This window comes from Aricia agestis, chromosome 7, assembly GCF_905147365.1.
Source record: "Aricia agestis chromosome 7, ilAriAges1.1, whole genome shotgun sequence".
Taxonomy (NCBI): domain Eukaryota; kingdom Metazoa; phylum Arthropoda; class Insecta; order Lepidoptera; family Lycaenidae; genus Aricia; species Aricia agestis.
In genome coordinates, this window is record NC_056412.1 from 14,839,659 (window position 1) to 14,861,163 (window position 21,505).

Genomic DNA, 21,505 nt, shown 5'->3' on the forward strand with positions numbered 1-21,505 from the left:
CAAAACTACCAAACCGATTGTAATGAAATTTTGCATACAGATAGTCTAAAGCCTGAGAAAGGACATAGGCTACTTTTTACTGGAAAAATGGGTTGTAAGGGGGTGAAAATGCGTAAATTTGTACATATTAAGTTAATTCCAAAAATTCATAATAGATGGCATCGTACGTCTCCTATATCGCGCTGACGCTTGCCCAAACGTCTTTCTATAAGAGCTGGTATCATCATTCATTTAAGTTTCGATTTTTTTCGATTGTTATTTCAAATTACGTTATTAAATAACTCAGTACTTTATCTATTATAAACCTATCAATGATAAATAGTTTATGGGTCAAGTTGTGTAATTGGGGGGCTAAATAAGCTTTAAAATTTGGCATAAAATATAAAGTTTAATTTAAAAAAATGAAATATTATGTGCATACTGCACAGCTGTTTTGATTTAAGGGGTACCAGGGTTTTTTTTTATAAAAGCTTTTGACACCAATTTTGTTGACATCGCGCGCTATAAACTGAAGTCCACGCGGACGAAGTCGCGGGCAACAGCTAGTCTAGTATATAAGTATAAAATTCCTATAAGGCCTTATTATAGGTCCTTCAAAAGGTTTGACGGCACCGTCATTGTGTACTTGGCAAGACCCAATTATAGTTATACCGCCACCGATGCATAAGTAACGACCAAGTCTAACTAGCCCGAATGAACGAAGTCATGGAATATTCAAAGCTCGTTACGTATAGCACATTACTGACGTAAGGATAGGCCCTCGGAGGTTAGATTTCTGCAATATGTGGGGCCAATATAGCTTGTCAGTTTACTTTTTCTTTTTTAAGTATTTATTAAGTTATTTTACTTGATAAGTACAGTATACATTTAAATACAAACTACATTAGTAGTTAAACAAAAGGATATTAAGATTTTTTCAACTTAAGATTCGTCTTTACGTGAATTTATGTAAAGACGAAAACCACCATCCCATATCATCAGAATAAAATTAACATCTAAGGCATATTGCGCGACTACGCTATTTGGTCAGTTTTTTATTTGTAAACTTACAAGAGTTAGGGCCTGTTTCACCACTTCCTGATAAGGTGCCAGATAGGCTTATTTGACAGATTCTCCATACTCTATGTGTCAAGTTAAGTGGTGGATAGCCTTATCAGGAAGTAGTGAAACAGGCCCAGTGCCGAATAGACAGCACACCTTTTTTGACAGATTTTCCATACTTTATCTGTCAAGTTAAGTAGTCGATAGCTTATTTGGCACTTATCAGGAAGTGGTGAAACAGTCCCTCAATGTAATCTGTGATATCTGTTAGATAAACATAGCTCGTAGGTCCACACTGTCTAGAAATCAATTCTCCGATAGAAAACTGTTAGTTCATGATCTCCTTGAGCTGTCGGGACGATAGATAGAGCACAAAAGCTGTTGTACTCTACTTATTTATTCTCTTTTACAAATAAAAATATTCATTCTGCTGTACTTGTCATGTTACTTTTTCATCTACCACAAAAAGACAAGCAGAGTTATTCGCTATGTAATTTTTTTATTACCAAGGGGGTAAAAGAGGTACTTAAAGCAAAATGTTGTAAAGGTTCCTCCTTACTTCCGAAATTATTAATATAACCTCATTCGGCTAAGGCGATGCCTATCATAAAGTACACTATTTTTAGCCACACAATAGATTCTAAAGAAATTCAGATCAGAATCAGCGTTTCATTAGAGTGACACATTTCCGTTATTGTAGGCTTTTGTGTTTTAGTTCGACTGGTACCTATGTTTGGAGGCTTTTAAGGCTCGATTTATACAGGGTGTACATAACTCAACCAAATAACGAAGGCCTCTAACTGCATATTTTCATAAGGTAGGTATAATACTTTCTTAGTGCAATTTTTATGACATATAAGAAGCTCTAAGTGATATTCAATAATTAAGGCCCTCCCCCTACGGAGATTCCGTAATTTACCGTATTTAGAACCTTATAAACTCATAATTGAAGCATACTTTCAGCATCTCCCTAGTATTTACAAATAACGTTTATTCCTTACATATTTCATAAAAAAACTCAAAGTATATCCACCGGTAAACTCTGGAATGAACTGACAGTATTTCCGGACCAATAGAACCTCAAACCTGCATACCTGCAAGAAGAGAGCGTATTGCATCTTGAAAGGCCAGCAACGCACCGGTAGCTCTTCTAATGTTGCGAGTGTCCATGGGCGACGGTAGTTGGTTTTCATCAGGTGACCCCTTCGCTTGTTTGTCTTCCTGAATATTTTATAAAAAAAAACGATTTCAAATTCTAGCAAAATCGGTTCTGCGGCGTAAACGGTAACAGCGGGGCTAAAATGCTCGCTTTGGAGCAGGGCCCCCGTAAGGGCTACTGGCGCCTGTGTGCAAAATAAGGATTTCAATGGCGATCCTGTAGGCAAATTTTTTGGGTCCTTAGTTTTGGCGCCCATAAAGATGACGATTTGGCGCCCATAGAGGATGGCGCCCGTGTGCATTGCACACATCGCACATATGGTAGCGGGGTATGCTTTGGAGAATCATAATATTATGATTCATTTTTTTTTATCGCAAAATGCAAGTCTGCTTGCAATTCATGTCTAGTAATTCGAACTAATCTGACATATTTCGTCAGTTTGACAGTTTTGACAATTCATTTGCTGAATTGATTGAGAGGAATAATTGCTAAATATGACCATTTTAGCCCCGCAGACTGACACACTTTTGTATTTATAATGTTAGTATGCATTAGTATGATTGTCCCGGGCCGGTAGTAGGATTAGAGTTACATATTCACATAATCAAATCCTTGAACCGTCCTTAATTAGCCGCTAACTGAAGATGTTGCTTACATCATGTGCCAGTAGCTTGCATATTATGTTACTCTAATTACATTAAACATTACAGATTATTCGTTTGCAACTTGATATTTAATAACTTTTATGTCTTGTTATGTTTATTTTTAATAAAATTAGGGCGGAAACGAACATACGGGTTTTTCTACACTACTATTATAAAGAGGAAAGATTTGATTTTTTGTTTGTTTGTTTGTTTGAGTCGAATAGGCTCCGAAACTACTGGACCGATTTGAAAAATTCTTTTACCATTGGAATCCTGCATTATTTCTGCTGAACATAGGCTAATTTTTATTTTGGAAAAATATAAGGTTCCGTAAGATATTTGGGATTTTCGGACGCAAGGTTTAAAAAATCAACCAGAAAAGTTACTTATTTTGCGTACGCTGCCTAAACTATAAAAGATAGAGGCATAAAATATTCTAAGTAATTATAGATCTTTTAAATATCTACAAAAAAGTCCGCGACACACTATACCTATCTATGTTGAGTGAGGCACAATAACCATTTTTTTATTAAAAAATCTAGAATTTTTTTTGGACTATATTTAAATGCGTTTATTTAAATCATGCTATTGACCCTTATCAAAATAAATTATTTCATCACTAAGTACAGTTAATGTAGATAATATTTGGTCTTTGAATGATTAAAATTGGACGTTTGGTTTAATGGTATGGCGAAATTAAAATATTACGATTTCTGCTGCACGTTGCGAATTGGGCGTCAAGGCGCGATGCGCGGGTGTGCGTGCGGTAGGGGAGAGATTTAATTATCAGTGCCACAGACTCGCCCGGAGAGTCCACGTAAATATTACCTCGATCGTGGGAATCGCAGACACAATAGATTTTCAATAGTTATGCGACAGCCGGGTGCTGCTTTATTGATTTGATATAGACTATCGTGCTTCATTATTATAATCCTAATTTCAAAAAAGCTTTAAAAGTTATGACTACGAAAGTAATATTTTTAGAACTTTTTAAAATAAGTTTTGAATGACTATTATTTTTGATTGCTATTATAATTAATTAATTTCTTTAACTATAAATCTCCAATAGCGGCAGCCGGCTGCCAGCATAACAATTGAAGATCTATTGTGTCTGCGATACCCACGATGCCGATGCACGATGGAAATATTAATGCATATTTTTTAATCCACACTATTTCTGCTGAATATAGGCTATATTTAATGAGAGAAAAAAGGGAACCGTATTAAGTGTTAATAATTGTGTGAAAAATCTACCAAAATATTCCTTCTTGCTTATGCTTTATAAATTATAGACTATACTTACTTATCGCAAAGTGATGTACTATAGTCTTATAGTTCTGCAGGTAAGGATAAAATAATCAAACATAACACTTAAAATATAAAAATATAAAAAAAAAATACAATAAAAATGTGTTATATGTACATAATAATTATAATATAGTAGTTGCAGGCTAAAAAATGTAAACTATTTTTATGTTCTGCTTAACTTAAAGATTGACTACCTTTATTTAAAAAAAAATTATTTAAAAACCAATGTCCACCCGTGCGAAGCCGGGCCGGGCCGCTAGTACATAAATACAGTAGAGCCTTTTTATTGACCAACGTTTAAACATTAGCCAATCAACAACGCTATTTAAGAGATATACTTCTGTCAAGAAACATCAAAAAACCGGCAAAGACAGAAATTAAATATAGATTTTATACCATGTAGAAAGTCATGGTGCATTCATGGTTTATCTCTGTGTGCAAGCAACATCTACAATCAGTAACACAATTTATTGCTATCCTCGTAACACACTAGCAAGCCAGTATGCAAGTAACCGGCGCGTGTATTACAATAAAGAATAAAGATGCATCGCATCTTAATGCTTACCTTTTCCTGAATGGAAAACTCAGTGCGAAGTAAGCCAGCGCTCGCACCGCGCGTGCCACCATGCCGTCTAATACATAACTTATCGGAATGTTTGTTTGTGTATAAGTTAAATTGTGAACAAGTGCTGTAAATATACACTGTGGGGATATAAATGTGAGCAGCGATGACCTTATAGTGCAGTGGCTAAGATAAAATAAATACATAATAAACAGTTTATTTGTAGTGATAGAAATATAATTTTGGATGGAATAGTTAAAATAGTAAGTACATTTTTCTGGAAAATATTATTGTTACTTGACCTACTGAATTAAAAGAATATTATTGTAACTACATATATGTTGCCCTCAATTTCGACCGAAGTTTGTCCGCAGAACCGTTTATTTTGACGCAAATTAATTATGCAAATTAATTATCCTTTATCCAAGAAAGTATAGATCTACCAGAATCTGATGGCAAATTTTCACGGCAGATTTTCAAAAAATATCCTTGATCATTGGATAAATATATTTGCATGTTTCACACAAAATAAGCCGTTAAAGGAAAGAAAGGATAAAAACGGTTTATTCCAAATTTTCCGCGATTTCGGTCGCGCAAAATCTGCTGATTCGCGTAGCGCAGAGTGCGTCCGACAAAAGTATGCCTTGCGACAAAACTATCCTTTATCTGGACTTACTGTGTGTGTATGCACTATATTAATTTCCACACACTTACTCAAAATAATATTAATTAAGTATTATAAGCGAGTAGTATAAAAATAAGGAACTTCGTTCCGACTGTTAAACTACGACTATTTACTAGTATTAAAATTCATTATAATTTGCGATCGCGAAGTAGAGCGATCTTTCCAATACAATTTTGTAAAAAAATAAAAGAAAACCTTTAACAAAATAAAATTAATAGTAAGGATAAACTACTTGATTATTTCTCTATTAGGAACTAGAATTGCAGTAACATTAATTAATTAGTACGTTCTTTTTTATTCACCAGCTAATATACAACATTATTATTTTTACTTTAGAAATGCAGATTTTAATATAAAATTAGGTAGTCCTCATCAAGGTAAATATAATAGCTACATCTTAATTATAAAGTAACCGGATATCTTCCTCTGCTTAAATAATTACCAGGTAGAGTCGGATTTTGTAACTTCAGTTGTTCGTAGACAATAAATACTTATAATAATTATTATTAACTAAACTTTGCCCGCGGCTCCACTGGCGTGAAATAGTATACCTATTTACTTACTTGGATCCCCATTGAACCTCTATAACTCTCGCTTCCGCTTTTGCAACCGCTCCTGCTCCCGCTCTTGCCTCCGCTCCCGCCTCCGTTCCCGCCTCCGTTCCCGCCTCCGTTCCTGCCTCCGCTTCCGCCTCCATTTCCGCTCCCGCCCCGCTCTCATCTCCGCTATCAACTTCGCTCCCGCTCCCTCTGCCGCTACCACCTCCGCTTACGCTCTTATCCCCGCTCATCGCCTTTTGGTCGAATCGGCCCATTCATCCCGATGCAAGTCGTAATAACATAGACAAGAATAACATAAGATGCGAACAAGAATCGTAATATTTTGTAACCCTGAGATAAACCGCGTTCATAAAATGATGGTGATAAGGAGTCCCCGTCTGAAGTTATCGTTAAACGCGTTTAAGCTGGCTTTAACTGTAGTTTAAGAAATATCGTTAAGCAGACATTCAACTTTGGTTTGTGTGTTACGTCTTATTATGATGTTTGGGAAGCAATCTCTTAAGCTTGATAAGTTTATTTCATTTTTTAACGTGTAGTAACTAGTAAGTGATTAAAGGTTCGTTATTAAAAAACTGCCTAAATTTTCTTTAATTACATTTCCTTTATGTTATTATTACAAGACAAGACAGCTATTATAACATTTACGGAATCTTGTGGGAACCTAGTTATAAACATGAAATTGTACTCTGTAACCAAAGAGCACCTAAAACTCGATACATTATTGTGAGAGTTCTCTATCTATTGTCAACGTTATTCTTAAAATACAATAATGATAATAATAAACATAGTCCACGTTATCTGTCTCATTGTTATGAGACAGAAACTCTTACTTTTAAATTGTTACTTTCGTCACGGGAACCCTACACAAGGTGTGACAAGAAGTGATAATACTTCAGGGTGTGTACGTATCTCTTGCTAGTTCACTGTGAAAATAGAAACGCTGATAGATCAATATTTTTGTGATTTGTATGGGCAGTCGCCTCAGCGTCATGAATTTTCCCATACAAAAGAAAAAAAAGTTACTCTTTTAGCGCTGCTACTAACACATAGAACTTTATTCTGGAGATCTTTACACACCGAAGTATTATCACTCAGTTTTATTACACCCTTTTTACCGGGGGCCCAATCCCCTACCCTATTCCCTTCCCTACCCCCCCTATTCCCCTCCCTTTCCATCCCTACCTTCCCCTATTACCCTCCCTCTTAAAAGGCCGGCAACCTTGTACACCTGTAGCTCTCCTGATGCTGCGAGTGTCCATGGGCGACGGAAGTTACTTTTCATCAGGTGACCCGTTTGCTCGTTTGCCCCCTTGCTATTTTATTAAAAGAAACCTGTATGATCTCGTGAAAATCATTCTATATCACCCAGGGTGCGAATTATATCCAAATAAATAATAATAAATAAAAATAAGTATAGGTTTAAACGTAAAGAGGTAACACTTAACAGGCAGATAAACATACACACTTTCGCATTTATAATGTTAGTATTGATCAGTTTATTTATAGTCGAAAATATTATATACCTGACCATCTTACGAGACGGATGTTACATTAGACAAAAAATAGTATTCGTGTTTTTTAAGTTACTGTTTGAAGTCCTATACTCCGTTGCGCCGAAACTCGTTTGTCGCGACGGGAACCGTACATTTTTCCAAAAAAAAAAGTATCCTATGTCCTTCCCCGATGCTCAAAGTATCTGGATGCCAAATTTCAGCAAAATCGGTTCAGCGTTTTGGGCGTGAAGAGACAGACAAAAAGACGGACAGACAGACACACTTTTATAATATTAGTATGCATAGATAATTGAGTATTAAAATGCAAGTATGCATAGATTAGAGATTATGGAGAGTATTGAAAATACATTTTCGTGACTTCGTACTTCCGAAACGTGTACTTTTATTCACTTGGCATGTGCCTCCAATAGTTACTGCATGTTCCCTATACATACTCTACATTAAGATAAATAGAAAACTGCAGTCGTTTGATTTGCCGCAACAGTCTCAGGGACACAGAAATAGCACGTCTTTAGAGTGTTTTTATGTAGGATGATGATGATTTTAGCTAAAAAAACCGTTTTTTTTTTTAATTTATGGACCGTTCATTTAATCACGGTAAATAAGTATGAAGTCATCAACGTAAGGTAATAGATAAATGCGAAAGTGTATCTGTTTGTTAGCTCTTGAAGCCTAAACAGCTAAACCGATTTAGATGAAATTTGGTATGGAGATACTTTCAGAGACTATTAAATTAAGAAATTAAAAAAAAACGCCCGCCAAACAACTTTAAAAAGTAATGAAATAATTTTTACTGCCTTTAAGTTCAAATAATTCCTAACTTGTGTAAAGTAATATTTTAGTCCATAATTGTTGTCACGGTGTGTCGGGGGACCGCTAAGTAAACTACAACCTACAACCACCAAGTCGCTGATTATCTCGATTCGGTTCGCTGTGAACTGATCCTTAAACTATAATGTTATGTGAAATCTCAAATCAAACATCTACATTAGCGGTCCCCCGACACACCTTGACAACAATTATGGACTAAAATATTACTTTACACAAGTTAGGAATTATTTGAACTTAAAGGCAGTAAATATTATTTCATTACTTTTTAAAGTTGTTTGGCGGGGGTTTTTTTAAATTTCTTAATTTAATTTTATTTCATACTTTTTAAACTTGTGTTGGTTATAGTGCAGAATAATTCCTATCAACGTAATTACCATCTATCAATGTCCTTTTCGATGAGGCCGTCAATATGAGCCCAAACATGAAACCTCCACTTTGGGTTCATACGAAGCTCGGTTCCTATAGAGTCCAGGTGATGCTGCAGCAGCAGCATGTAAATATTTACTGTCTATCTACTTCTTACTGGTTGTCGCAATTAAAATAAGCCCAAACACGAAACCTCTGCTCTAAGTTGGCGAGGAGTTGGATATCCTATTGATTACCAGGTGATGCTGCAGCACCTGGTCAACTTTCCATTAGTATGGGTATACGTATATTGCATATTCACAAATGTCACGAACTAGAATGAAATATAAAATCCATCAAACGAATACAAGTTGCTAACGGCCTTTCATGAACCAGATAAACCCTGCTGGTCCAGCACTGAGCAGGCTGATGATGATGAATTATAGCTAAGAACACTCTCGATCATGTCAGCTTTCAAACAAAAAAAACTAGATCAAAATCGGTCCATCCGTTTGGATGCTACTATGCCACGGACAGATACACACACAGACAAACAGACAGACAGACAGACAGATAGACAGACAGACAGACAGACACGTCAAACTTATAACACCCCTCTTTTTTGTCGGGGGTTAATAAAAAGGCGGAAAAATCTACAGTTCCCGCAGGATAACGATATTATGTCGTTGCAACTGGGTTGCGGGCGTACGTACCTATAGAGTGTATAGACTAAGAGTTATAGGTCTACCAGGATCTGATGGCAAAAAAGGGAGAAAAGATATTGACTCTAGCCTTGCCGGGGTAATTGGAATAAAATATTTTGATCCTTTATTTTCCTTATAGCGGCTTATTCTGTGTGTGAAACATGCAAATATAAAAAATCCAACGATCAAGGATATTTTTTGAAATTCTACCATCAAAGTTTGCCATCAGATCCTGGTAGACCTATAATTTAAAATATAATGTAACGAGAAAAGGCCAATGTCCTTTCCAAAATATTATAAGCCAGCAACAAGTTGTTAACGAAATGTTTATGTGGGCCAAGTACATCGGCCGGCGCAAAACAACAGCAATCGGCATGGAGTTACGTAAACACAATCACAAGTCACAACTACGACTCTACGAGAGAGTACGCAGATTCTGCTAAGTTATCTTACAATAATGCATTGACGCAGCCGCGATACTGTCATGAAACTATAAATTATGTGTTACTAGCTGTTGCCCGCGACTTCGTCCACGTGGACTTCAGGTTACAGCGCGCGGTGGTTCCTTCCGTGATTTTATCTCGACATTCCCAAATGAATGTCGAGGTAAAATAAAGCCCACATTACTGCACAATTTCCAGTTATTTCATTGTTTTCAATAAACAAAGTTGATATAAATTTTCAAAGAGCAGTAGTTTAGGCGCTTCAGTGGAACTTTCGTGCGTTTCACCTTTTGGTGTCTAAAATATCTTCAGCTATGTCCACACTGTGCCTTTTTTTGTTCATTAAGAGCATGCATCAGACAACAGCGCACGTGAGGCATGCCCGCGACGCATGCCCTTTGACCGTATCGAAAACTTTCGCTTTGATCTTTTTTTCTGGAATTTCTTATGACTAAATATGGCGCAAATATTCCACCCAGTAAAATGTTCTTATCGCACATGTTATGGTGGCTTCTCACGGCGCGTATTATCGCAAGCCGCGCCGCGCCACGCGCCGTGCACATTACTGCACAATTTCCAGTTATTTCATTGTTTTCAATAAACAAAGTTGATATAAATTTTCAAAGAGCAGTAGTTTAGGCGCTTCAGTGGAACTTTCGTGCGTTTCACCTTTTGGTGTCTAAAATATCTTCAGCTATGTCCACACTGTGCCTTTTTTTGTTCATTAAGAGCATGCATCAGACAACAGCGCACGTGAGGCATGCCCGCGACGCATGCCCTTTGACCGTATCGAAAACTTTCGCTTTGATCTTTTTTTCTGGAATTTCTTATGACTAAATATGGCGCAAATATTCCACCCAGTAAAATGTTCTTATCGCACATGTTATGGTGGCTTCTCACGGCGCGTATTATCGCAAGCCGCGCCGCGCCACGCGCCGTGTGAAGGGGTGGCTCGGGCTAGCTCGAGCAGGCGCGTTTAATATCACGCGCCAGCTCGAGCCACGCGCCCGAAGAAAGTGGTGGCGTGGTTGCGTTCTCACGGCGCGTGCTACCACGAGCCGCGCCGCGCCCGCTCGAGCCACGCGCCGTGTGAAGGGGTGGCGCGGCGCGGCTCGTGCTGGCGCGTCCCGATCCGATTAAAGTCGGTAACTTCTAAGGCGCGGCTTGAGCAAACAGGCGAGCACGAGCCACCCCTTCTCACGGCGCGTGATATCACAAGCCGCGCCACGCCGACAAAAATTCAAGTAAAATGAAACTTTATTAACACGAAAATAGATATCATTTTGCTCTAAGTCACTACGTTAAATAAGTAAATTTTAATGAAATGCAACTTTATTCACTAGGCAACTAGGTTGCATTTCAATCTATGCCGCTAATTTTATTAAATTAAGTGTAATTCATTTATTTGATAACAGATGCCGCTGCTTGGCGGCTACATCGCGTTATAGCTAGCACGAAGATTTTTATTATTTATTTATTTTATTTTATTGTATTGGGAAAACTTACAGCATATAATTATAATAGTAATGATACAAATTAAATAACGATATGCCAATAACAATTTTTCGCTGGTAAGAAATAAATTTAAGCTAAAATTAACATTTTAAACATTGTCCTGACGAGACACAAATCACTTAATTAATACATGAATTAAGGTAACCTAAAATCAATTAAAATGTAAATTATTATTTAAGCAAACTACCAAATTTGTTAATTTTTTTATTTAGGTTAATAGTTATTATAGGTGACTAATATAAAACTCTTTTCACTTACACTCATTCTTGGTGTTGTAGAATTATCACGCCAGGGGGATTTAAGTCCCAGGGTGGGATACCCTGGGGGCTGGGACTAAATTCCTATGGCGTGTATTGGTCCTCAAATACTGATGGCAGTTCATTCCTGAGTTTTACAGTGCATGGCAGGATGTTACGCAAAAAATGCACGGTGGAAGACTGCCACTCACCAAGGTGATGAGGATTGATGATGGTATGTTTTTCGCGTGGAATGATGACGAAATCTTGCAGGATGTACGATTCCGAACAATAATAATTGCTCAAAACCTTCTCAGTTCCCCGTGATGCTATACTACTTTTATAATTCACAACAATAATAATTAATGACGCTTCTCTTCGAGCACAACATCACGAAATCCGTCTGTACGGCTACCCTGGGACTTAAATCGCTCTGGCATGATAATTCTTCAACACCGGGTGAGTGTGAAGGAAAACAACTTCATACTGTTTAATCACCTTATACCTATAACAAATATCTTCGTGCTAGCTATAGCGCGATGTAGCCGCCAATCAGCGGCATCTGTGATCAAAATAAAGGAATTAAACTTAATATAATAAAATTAGCGGCATAGATTGAAATGCAACCTAGTTGCCTAGTGAATAAAGTTGCATTTCATTAAAATTTACTTATTTAACGTAGTGACTTAGAGCAAACTGATATCTATAATCGTGGTAATAAAGTTTAAATTTACTTGAATGTTTGTCAGCGTGGCGCAGCTTGTGTTATAACGCGCCGTGAGAAGGGGTGGCTCGTGCTCGCCTGTGGCTCGTGCTCGCTCGTAATAGCTGGCTCGGCGCTGTGCGGCTTATGATATCACACGCCGTGAGAAGCCAGCCTTACAATAAGCTGACAGACACTGCAACTGAACAAAAATGACAATGTTGGCGTTGCGTTCGTTGACGCATTCAATTATTGAATTACACACAGACAGTGTAGACATAGCTTTCCAGCGATTATAAGAGATTTTTTATTGATTCGATTTGTAGATAAGGCATATTTCAAACGTTGCGTTTATCCTGCTCACCAAGTCGATTCACGCTCTCACCCGGAATCCACGAGATAAAAGCGGGTGATTGACGTTTCCCGTTCGGAAGCGTTGAAAACAAAGCCAATTCGCCTAAGGCTGCTCACGCACAGTGTTACTTATACATTTAATGTTTTTTTAATCTCGTTTTAATACGGCTCTAGATTACTATTAAAATTACTGAGATACTTAGCTATTATACATTCTCACAATGTATACTAATATTATAAATGCAAAAGTATCTCTGTCTGTCTGTCTGTCTCGCTTTCGCGCCAAAACTACCGAACCGATTGTAATGAAATTTTGTATACAGATAGTCTAAAGCCTGAGAAAGGACATAGGCTACTTTTTAGGCTACTTAAAAGGGTTTGTAAGGGGGTGAAAATGCGTAAATTTGTTCAAATTAAGTTAGGTCTAAAAATTAATAATAGATGGCGCCGTGCATCTCCTACATCCCGCTAACGCTTGCCCAAAAGTCTTTCTATAAGAGGTGGTATTATCTTGCACTCGATTTTCGATTTTTTTCGATTGTTATTTCTTTTTAACGTTATTTAATAAATCAGTACTTTATTTATGCAGTGACGTAACTTTAAAGTTTAAACCTATCAATGATAAATAGTTTATGGGTAAAGTTGTGTGATTGGGAGGCTAAAATATAAGCTTAAAAATTTGGCATAAAATATAAAGTTTTATTTAAAAAATTGAAATATTGTGTGCACACTGCACAGCTGTTTTGATTTAAGGGGTACCAGGGTTTTTTTTTTATAAAAGCTAAAATCACCAATTTTGTTGACATCGCGCGCTATAAACTGAAGTCCACGCGGACGAAGTCGCGGGCAACAGCTAGTATAAAATAAACGGAGCTAACATAATAATATATTTTGATTTATATAACTTAAAATGAGAAATTATCTTATATCTTTAAACGAGCAATTCTTGTATATATATATATATATATATATATTTCATGGAATACCGAGCAAAGCTCGGTCAAATAGCTAGTGTATATTTAGATGAAGCATTGCCGCGTTACCAATATAAAATCATGTTTATAATATTAATTAATAAAACAATATAGTTGAAAAAGTAATCAATTCTTCCTTAGTATACCTTTTTTGAAGGCCAATTTATTCTCTTGTATCTTTAATAAAGATTTTATTAAATCTTTTGTAAAAAGTGAAATGTTTCATTAGATGTACGTGGTAAGTATATTGTATTTTGTAGTTGGTAAACTTATTATAAACGAGAATCCCACTGGGTATATCGATCAGCTATTGTTCACATGTGTCCCACTTACACTCATCCTTCGCGGGCGACATTGTTACGCGCGTCTTTTGTTTTTATCAGACACTCTTGCTTAGAGACAAGAAGATTCACATAGATATAAGTTAGCCGTTATGTTAATGCACTTGTGCTGTATTAATAAAGGTTTCGGTGTGTTATCTCTATAATCTTATATATAAAATTCTTGTGTCACAATGTTAGGCCGCGTACTCCTTCGAAACGGCTTTACTGATTTTAACCAAATTTTTTATTATGCATATTCAGTGGATCTGAGAATCAGCTACTGGTACTTTTTATATTGATAAGTGCATTTGTTGAATAAATAATAGTAAATTATTACAACTCGAGACTAACGGCGACCATTGTTTGTGTGACGGGATAGCGATGGACGTTGCCATGGTGACATACTTATTTAGTCACTTCAATTAAATAATACGGGCGAAATACTTTATATATGGTAAAGAAACGTTTGCCGGGACAGCTAGTTTAAATAATAAAAATGAATCCATATTTCCCTTGGTCACGACATCACGCGTAAACGGCTGAACCGATTTTGTTGACATTTGGTATAGAGATACTATGAGTCCCGGAAAAGGACATACTAGGATACATTTTGTCCTGGAAAAATGTACGGTTACTGCACAATATACTTTGATGTTTTGTGCGTAAACTATTCAATCGATTTTGATGAATTTTGGTATGGAGATACTTCAAGTCTCGGGAAAGGAAAAGGGATACTTTTTGTCCCGGAAAAAGTACGGTTCCCGCAGAATAAACTTTTGTAATTTTCGCCTAAACTATTTAATCTATTTTGATGGGTATAGAGATACTTTGAGTCTCGGGAAAGAACATAGGATACATTTTGTCCCGGAAAAATGTACGGTTCCCACACAATATTATTTTATGATTTGCGCGGAAACTAGTCAATCGATGTACGGGAACAACAGCTATAAACTAAAGTCTACGTGGATGAAGTTGCGGGCAACAGCTGGTTATAAATATATGAATCATATTCATTCAATTAATATTTTTTATTTCAAATTAAGCATTTTTTTTTTACTTTCGACCTCTAAATAATTACAGTGTCACGTTCTTATACGAAAGATCAAGTTACACACCGTTACTGATGAGTAAAGTTTTATTTTCTCTTCCATTGAAATCGCACCGTGCGATCGGGGCCTTAGCGCAGGTTGTTAGAATTCTCATCGCGTTAATTCTCTCCCAGCTATAAAAAGGTAAAAGGTAACATTCGTAACATTGTAGACAGTAAGGGGAAGTACTAAGTAATCGCTAATTTGGTTAGGTAACTTACTGCCGCACTCAGAGACGAATAAAGGAGTGAGCACACTGAGACGGGCCGTGCCGGGGCTCAGCGTGCCGGGGCGCATCGCAAAAATCCGCCTCCATACAATTTGTATGGAAGTGGATGCGCGTATCGCACACTGTGCCGGGGCGCATCGGCGCGAATTTTTGGCTCGGCGGATTCCCGTCAATGCGACACGGCCCGACAAGACCCGCTGCGCCACGGGAACAGTGTGCTATAGCATGCTGCGCGCGGATGTGATGCGATGCGGCCCGGCAAGCCTCGGCTCAAAATCCGTCAATGCGATGCGACCCGACCCGGTAATAGTGTGCTATAGCGCATTTTGCGCTGCGCTGCCCCCCGACCTGCCCCGGCACGCACCGACAAAGTGTGCGCGAACCTTAATAATTAACTTAGCTGTAATTAAATGAAGAGTTCGACACTTAATAATGTACGACATTTATTAATAGTTTCTAATGTCAACGTCTTAAGAGGATTCCACACCGCCATTTTTCCCATACAAACGCTGTCCCCTGTTTCCTCCCTGGATAATGCTAGTAGAGTTATAATTTTTTTCCTGAATATCTACGGCCACTAATACAATGTCCCTATGTTTTCTTTTTTTTTATAATTTAATTATTAAATAAGATATGAACGTTCAAAAACCCAAAAAAATGGCCAGATTTTCCACTGTGTTCAAACGTCCAGAAAACAGATTTGGATAGATTATACAAAAAAAGCAAAACATAGGAACACAGCTCAAGCCTTTTTTTAATCTTTAATGAAAAAAGTACTTAAATCGGTTAAGTTTTGGAGAAGGAATCAGGGGACAACGAATCGTTGATTTTCTGGATTTTCTGCAGTTGTCTCTATCGCGTTCTGCGGTATAGGCTTGAGGTAAGGGAGACAGCTATAGATATTACACGTACTTTTTTTTCATTTCTCTAGCTGCTGTGGTATCCTCTTAAGGAGACTCCATCAATGCTTATTTTATTGTAAAGTCGAATCAAAATCGCGAAAAATCTGAAAAAATTAATCGATACACGACAGCTATGACATCTAATACATAAAATTCTCGTGTCACAGTGTTTGTGCGCAAACTCTTCCAAAGCGGCTCAACCGATTTAAATGAAATTTTGTACCTATGCAATGATATATTATTATATAAAAAACTCAAAGCAGATATGTTACTACCGCGCGCGTTGTGAAGCTTCAAATACGACCCAATTGGGTCGTCTTTTATTTAGTCTGTCTCTTTTATGTAAATGGCATTTCGTATCTTTTGTTTCACTTATCAGTCAAATTTGTCAATGTTGTTCGGAAGAGATTTAAACCGGAAAATAGTATGAACGTAACAGATCTGTTTAAGTAGAATATCATTGTACCTATGTATTCGTAAGGCCCTGTTAGGCCTGAGAATAGGTTTTTAGCTACTTTTTATATTGATACTAGAAATAATTTATATGGCAAAACAACGTTTGCCAGGTCAGCTAGTTTCTTTGATAAAATCTCCTTTCTGCAATGCCAAGAGTATGCAGCTGCCTTGCCTTGTACTAATTATTATACTCATAATAAGTTTATTACATTTTGTAACATCCGGAACTATAGACGATACTAATTATTGAGCTTTACCATTTCATGTTGACCTTAAAGAGAATAATTTTGGAAGTAATAATCACGGACGTAAAAAAAATAATTAGAATGTTTACCAGTTACCACTCACTTTTAACAAGAACATTCTGATATCGAAGTATGCAATTTAATCTATTAGTTGTCAAGGTAACGGACAAATAAAATAAAATATTAAACAGTAATTATATTATATTAGAATTAAAAAATAAAAATTAAAAAAATAACAATCGTTTCTCACCTCATTTCATCACATCTCATTTTCATCACTAATTTCTTTGTCGCCATTACATGTTGTATTTCACCTGTCATTGGAAGTCATTTAACCTATAAGTTACTGTTGTTTGTTTTTATTGAATGTGTGAGATGATATTCTGTTGGTGAATCGAAATAAATAAATAAATTAGTCACAGTTTATTAATCAATAATTAAAAAAGTAACTAAGCGTATTAAAATTTTATATGCAATCCTGGTAAATCGTCATAGCCCAACATAAGGAGCAGGGGTTCCCAAACTTGTTTTCTCCCACTCTGAGAATAAATTATTTTTAGCGCCCTTTTATTTATTTAAAACCTCTACAACTTAAATTTAAATTAATTAATACTAAACGAGACAATAACTATAAGTCGCAAGAGTTAACTTCAAACATAATATGCGTAGTAGGTAGGTACAATTGTGGGATCGGTTCTTGTAGCCAAAATTCTTGGTAACCATTTTTTAACTTGATGCTCATTTCCTCGTTTGTTGTGAATTAAAATTCCAAATATGACTTACTGTTCACAACTTGTAGTTGAGCCCGCATAACCCGGCCAAATGACGTAGTTCCACCGTTTCTTCTGTCAAACTTCTGTCAAAATCTTTAGAAACCAAGCATGAGTCAGTGAACTCGTAATAAACACAGAATAACCCTGTTACTGCATAAGTAAGGTCTTTAAATCCCGACCGGACCCGTTTAGATAAATTGGTAGAGATAAGGGCGGCATATCGAGACAGGGGATTAACAGGGACCCGCTCGTCTTAAATACAATCGTTTCAGTGACATCATCAGACTAACCGACGCACTCAGAGATGAATGTTAATTACTGAACTGTAATGTACAGTTTCACAGTTTATTTATACGGCTTATGTCAAAATCTTAATTTAGGGCTCCCCATACAAAACTGTGTGCAAATATCTGCGACAAAACTCATGTTAAAATGTCATTGCGATGAGAATTCGCACGAATTCGCAGTAATATGTGGGAGCCTGTAATTACAGTCAATAACATTCGTATTATGTTACCAGCCGGGCTAGCACGGCCTCCAGTAGATATGCGAAAGTATAGATAAACTTAAGGTGAAGTTCCGATCTTTTTTCGCTCCGAAAAATTCAATTAAAATGCCACTTTATGACAGACTATAGTCCTAAAAATTAAAATTATATTCTACTCTACGACATATACTATAGTCTGTCATAAAGTGGCATTTTAATTGAATTTTAGTCGGTCGCGATTGGCCGCGGTAAAGATCAGAACGGCATCTTAAGTTTATGTTCACAGTTCGCATTTCTACCGGTGGTCGTGCTATCCCGGCAGGACACCAAAGAGATAGAGCCCGAACAAACGGACACCAGGCATGTATTCGCTAGTTTCGATTTTACTATGGTTTTGATAGCGAAAATAGCTGTTGTCAAAAATTTATGGAATTTTACATAAAGCATCGGAAGCGCCATGAGTGCCATTACACTTAGACCCAATTGCACCAACGACTGTTAAAGTAAACGCTCGAACTAGTATTACGTTACCTCTTTAATTTTTCATATATGAATGAAAGAGAAGACATGACAAAAGTGTTGCTATAGCTTCATGTCGCTAGCTGCGGTGGGTATTTCATAGAAATACATAAAAACCAGTAGTGTCGCGACGACACGTCGTCTGCCGCCGCTTCATGTAGCCGGCTTCCAACTGTGCATTTACAGACGTTGGTGAAATTGGGCCTTAAGAGGATACAACAGGGGCTAGAGAAATGAAAAAAAAGTACGTGTAATATCTATAGCTGTCTCCCTTACCTCAAGTCTATACCGCAGAACGCGATAGAGACAACTGCAGAAAATCCAGAAAATCAACGATTCGTTGTCCCCTGATTCCTTCTCCAAAACTTAACCGATTTAAGTACTTTTTTCATTAAAGATTAAAAAAAGGCTTGAGCTGTGTTCCTATGTTTTGCTTTTTTTGTATAATCTAGCCAAATCTGTTTTCTGGACGTTTGAACACAGCGGAAAATCTGGCCATTTTTTTGGGTTTTTGAACGTTCATATCTTATTTAATAATTAAATTATGAAAAAAAAGAAAACATAGGGACATTGTATTAGTGGCCGTAGATATTCAGGAAAAAAATTATAACTCTACTAGCATTATCCAGGGAGGAAACAGGGGACAACGTTTGTATGGAAAAAAGGGCGGTGTGGAATCCTCTTAATATTATGTTAATTCAATATTCTGTTTTTAATAGCTTAATTAAATTAAAAAAAACCAGAGGGCAAATTTACTGTAAAACCTGGTCTTGTGAGAGTCCATGGCCGGTGGCTATCGCTTGCCATTAGCTGATCCTTTGATCGTTTACTTGTTTATTTAATAAAGGAATTGGATTTGATGGATTAGCCAGTTAAAGAAGAAGCATGGGAAGATAACATCAGGTGACTCATAACACTGAGTCACTGCAGGATAAAGAATAAAAAGGGGAAGTACCGCATTTTCCTTATTTAACCTGTTTTTGCTGAATATTAGTCACAATGTCTAGAGTCTAGACAGGCGCAGACTGGAGCGTCACCTGGACTTTGGAAAAAGTCATATTATACCCTGTGGTGATATTAGGCATAATGATAAACATGGTCCAACGTGAAAACGATATCTCGTATAAAAATATATCTTGTATAAATAAATGTATAATTTATAAGTAATATATATCTTGCATAAAAATAAACTCTACTAGATTGAGCCGTGATTGAGCCTAAATTTTCCAACAGTGAGCGATCTGAAAATTATGAATAAAGAACTCTATCATGTCAACTTTCAAACCAAAAAAAAAAGATCGAAATCGGTCCATTTGTTTGGATCTAAGGATGGCACCACGATGGCACGGACTGACACACATAGACACAAGCAGCAGATAGACAGACACGACAAACGTATAACATTTCTGTTTCCTCGGGGTTATTTTAGCCTAAACAACAATTTACAAATTACTACATTATGTACTATCAGAGAAGTTGATTCCTATGCAAATCGGGGACCTAAGTAGTTTGGTTGCGTTACGTCAAACCCAGCTGACAGATCACAATTAACATTGAATTGACATATTCGACCAAATAACGTTGGTCTGTCAATTGCATAGGAATCAACGTCCTCGATGGTACATTATCAGTTTTGTTAGCTAAGCAATTAAACGTAAAAAATAAACGATATTTATCATCGCCCAGAGGTTTTGCTCGATAACGTTCCCTAAGATTGCTTTGAGATCCGAAGTCTCCCTTAATATTATGTATAAGCACGTTTCCTCTCGAGAGACTGTAAGCAAGGGCTTTTCAGGGCCTTTCAACGTTTACAATCATTATCAGTGCTTACTCACCCGTAAATCATTAGGAACGTGAAGAAATCGGAGGATTTAAAACATTCCTAATTCTTTTTACTTTCATATTCTAAATAAAAGTATAAGAATTAGGCTGTCAACGCACCGCTGATGTTGCGAATGTCCTTGGGTGACGGTATTTCTTTCATCAGGTGACCCGTTTGCTCGTTTGCCCCTGATAAAAAAGCTGATGGGTTTGTTTATTTGAACGTGCTAATCTTCCTAAGAACTGGACGACATTTTTATGCAGTTGGGCATTTTAAATATACAGGGTGTAACAAAAGTAAGTGATACTTTAGGGTTTGTATGTGTCCCTTATGTTTTATAGCGTTCGCTGTGACAGAAGCGCTTAGGGCCGGGAAACAAAAACACGATACGACGTCGTGTCGTACCACGACGCGGTGTCGTTTCACGATGCGACGTCGTGCCGTATATCGTGGCACGTCACGATGTCGCGTCGTAGTTTTTTACGATGCTCGTTGTGGATTTCCACGACACGACGTCGCATCGTGAAACGTGGTACGACACGACGTCGTATCGCGTTTATGTGTCCCGGCTCTTAGGTAAGTGGGCGTGATTGGTTGTTTATAAATGTTTTTAGTTAGTTAGTTAGATAGAAACTCACGTAGAAATTCAAAGATGACGCATCGTGAGTTTCTACGACGCGACCTCGTGCCGTATATCGTGGCACGTCACGATGTCGCGTACGTCATTCGTCGTAGATTCCCACGACATGACGTCGTATCGTGTTTATGTGTCCCGGCTCTTAGGTAAGTGGGCGTGATTGGTTGTTTATAAATGTTTTTAGTTAGTTAGTTAGATAGAAACTCACGTAGAAATTCAAAGATGACGCATCGTGAGTTTCTACGACGCGACCTCGTGCCGTATATCGTGGCACGTCACGATGTCGCGTACGTCATTCGTCGTAGATTCCCACGACATGACGTCGTATCGTGTTTATGTGTCCCGGCTCTTAGGTAAGTGGGCTTGATTTGTTTATAAAATATGTTTTAGTTAGTATTATCAACATTAACCTTTGATTTGTGTTGGGATTCCCTATACTATTAATA

At 37.2% G+C, this 21,505-nt stretch overlaps 1 protein-coding gene across 1 annotated transcript in view; it reads left to right on the forward strand.

The window, feature by feature from the left end:
• Window positions 1-4,943: 4,943 nt before the first annotated feature.
• LOC121728730 (venom dipeptidyl peptidase 4) overlaps window positions 4,944-21,505 on the forward strand; it is a 58,030-nt gene continuing 41,468 nt past the window's right edge. Inside the window, exon 1 of the mRNA XM_042116970.1 lies at window positions 4,944-4,977. The gene's annotated coding sequence lies outside the window, so the exon portion shown is untranslated. The remainder of the gene's footprint in view (window positions 4,978-21,505) is intronic.